We start from the raw sequence: 3,408 nt of genomic DNA on the forward strand, positions 1-3,408 counted from the left end.
CATTGTGATGACAGGGGTCATGGAGCATTGTGATAACAAGGGTATGGAGCATTGTGATGACAATGACATGGAACATTGGTCTAACAACTTTCATGGAGTATTGCGATGAGAATTGGAATGGCACACTGTGATGACAAGGGCATGGAGCATTGTGATGACCAGGTCATGCCGTATTGTTAAGAGAGGTGTCAGGGAGCATTGTGATGACATTTGTAATGGCCCATTGTGATGAGGATGGCATGGAGCATTGTGAGGCCAAGTGTCATGGAAGATACTGATGACAAAGGTAATGGAGCATTGTGATGACAATGGCTTGGAGCATTGTGATGACAAGGTTCAGGGAGCATTGGGCTGACAAGTGCATGGAGAATTGTGATGACAAGGGTCATGGAGCATTCTGATGACAAGCTTGTGGAGTATTTTGATGACAATGGCATGGAGCATTGTGATGAAAATGGCATGGGGCATTGTGATGAAAAAGGCATGGACCCTTTTCGTGACACGGTACAAGGAGCATTCTGATGACAAGTGTCAGGGAGCATTGTGATGACAAGTGTATTGAGAATTGTGGTGACAAAGGTCATGGAGCATTGTGATGAAAAGTGCATGGAGTATTGTGATGACAGGCATCATGGAGCGTTGTGATGACAAGTGTTATGGAACATTGTGATCACAAGGGTTTGGAGCATTGTGATGACAGAGGTCATGGATCATTTTCATTTCAAGGAGCATGGAGCATTGTGATGACAAGGGCATGAAGCAATGTGATCGCAATATTCATGGAGGATTGTGATGACAATGGAAATGGAGTATTGTGATGACAAGCGCATAGAGCATTGTAATGACAAGGTCATGTAGCATTTTGCTGACAAAGGCATGGAGCATTGTGATGACATGTGTCATGGAGCACTGTGATGACAAGCGTCACAGAGCATAGTGAATACAGGGGTCATGGAGCATTTGGATGACAAGGGCATGGATCATTGTGACGACAAGGGTCATGGAGCACTGGGCTGAAAATGTTCATGGAGAGTTGTGCTGACAGGTGTCATGGAGCATTGTGATGACAAGGGAATGGAGCATTGTGATGACAAGAGTCCTGGATCATTGTGTTGTCAGGTGTCATGAAGTGTTGTGGTGACAGTGGTCATGGAGCATTGTGATGATATTGGCAATGTAGCATTGTGATGAGAAGGTCGTGGAGCATTGGGCTGAAAATGTTCATGGATTATTTTGATGACAGGGGTCATGGAGCATTGTGATGACAAGGGAATGGATCATGATGATGTCAAGGTCCTGGAACATTGTGATGAGAAGACCATGGAGACTTGTGATGGCAAGTCTCATGGAGCATTCTGATGAAAAGGGGCATGGAGAATTGTGATTACAGGGGTCGTGGAGCATTGTTATGACTAGGGCATAGAGCATTGTGATGAGAAGGCCATGGAGAATTCTGATGACATGCGTCATGGAGTTTTGTGATGACAAGGGCATGGAGCATTGTGATTACAGGGACCTTGGAGCATTGTGATGAAATGGTCATGGATCATTGTGATGAAAAATGCATGGAAACTTGTCATGACAGGGTTCAAGGAGCATACTGACGACAAGGGTCAGGGAGCATTGTGATGACAAGTGTATTGAGCATTGTTATGACAAAGATCATGGAGCATTGTGATGAGAAGACTATGGATAATTGTGATGATGAGCATCATGGGGTGTTGTGATGATACGTGTTATGCAACATTGTGATCACAAGGGTTTGGAGCATTATGATGACAGAGGTCATGCAGAATATTGATTTCATTGTGATGACAATAGCCTGAAGCATTATGATGATGGGCATGGTGCATTGTGATGATAGGGTTCATGGAGCATTGAGATGAAAAGCGGCATGGAGCATTGTGATTACAAGGGTCTTGGAGCATTGTGATGACAGATTTCATGGAGCATTGTGATGAAATGTGGCATGGAGCATTGTGATGACAAGGGTCTTGGAGCATTGTCATGACAAGGGCATGGAGCATTGTGATGAGAAGGCCATGGAACATTCTGATGACATGCGTCATGGAGCTTTGTGATGACAAGGGCATGGAGCATTGTGATATCAGGGGTCTTGATCATTGTGATGAGAATTATCATGGAACCTTGTGATCACTAGGCCGTGGATCATTGTGATGGCAGGTGTCGTGGTGCATTGTTATGACAGGGGTAATGGAGCATTGTGATGAGAAGGGTATGGAACTTTGGTCTGAAATGTTTCATGGATTATTGTGATGAGTGTGGGCATGGAGCATTGTGATGACAAGGGCACGGAACACTGTGATACATGGGTCATGCAGGACTGTAATGACAAAGGCATGGAGCATTGTGATGAGAAGGGCATCGAGCATTGTGATGACAAGTGTCATGGAGCTGTGTGATGACAAGGGCATGGAGCAATGTGATGAGAGGGTTCATGGAGCATTGTGATGACAATGACATGGAACATTGTGATGCCAAGGGTCTTGGATCTTTGTGATGACAAAGGTCATGGAGCATTTTGATGGCAAGGGCGTTGTGCATTGTGATGAGAAGGGCAGGGAGCATTCTGATGACAGGGTCATGGAGCAATTTGATGAAAAGTGTCATGGAACATTTTGATGACAGGTGTTATGGAACATTGTGATTTCAGGGCTCATCGAACATTGTGATGATAAGTGCATGTAGCATTGTGATGACAGGAGTCATGGAACATTGTGATGACAGGGGTGAGGGAGTAATGTGACAAATAGTGATGTAGCATTGTGATATCAGTGGTGAGAGAGCATTTTGATGAGAAGTGCATGGAGCATTGTGATGACAAATTTTATGGAGCATTGTGATGACAATGTTGTGGAGCACTGTGATGACAAGCGCATGGTGCATTGTGATGACATGTGTCATGGAGCATTGTGCTGAAAAGCGCATGGAGCAATGTGATGACAAGGTTCATGGACCATTGTGCTGAGAATGTTCATGGAGCATTGTGGTTAAAAAGGTCACAGAGACGGTTGATGACGAGGGCATGGACCATTGTGATGACAAAAGTCATGAAGCATTGTGATGACTGGAGTCACGGAGCATTGTGATGACAGGGGTCATGGAGCATTGTGATAACATGGGCATGGAGCATTGTGATGACAAGGGCATGGATCATTGTGAAGACAAGGGCATGGAGCATTGTGAGGAGAAGACCAAGGAGCATTCTGATGGCATGCGTCATTGAGCTTTGTGATGACAATGGCATGTACCATTGTGATTACATGGGACTTGGAGCATTGTGATGAAAAGGGCATGGATCATTGTGACCAAAAAGGCATGGAGCCTTGTCATGACAGGGTTCAAGGAGCATACAGACAACAAGTGTCAGGGAGCATGTTGATGACA

Source organism: Mesoplodon densirostris, unplaced genomic scaffold (assembly GCF_025265405.1).
Source record: "Mesoplodon densirostris isolate mMesDen1 unplaced genomic scaffold, mMesDen1 primary haplotype scaffold_37, whole genome shotgun sequence".
Taxonomy (NCBI): Eukaryota; Metazoa; Chordata; class Mammalia; order Artiodactyla; family Ziphiidae; genus Mesoplodon; species Mesoplodon densirostris.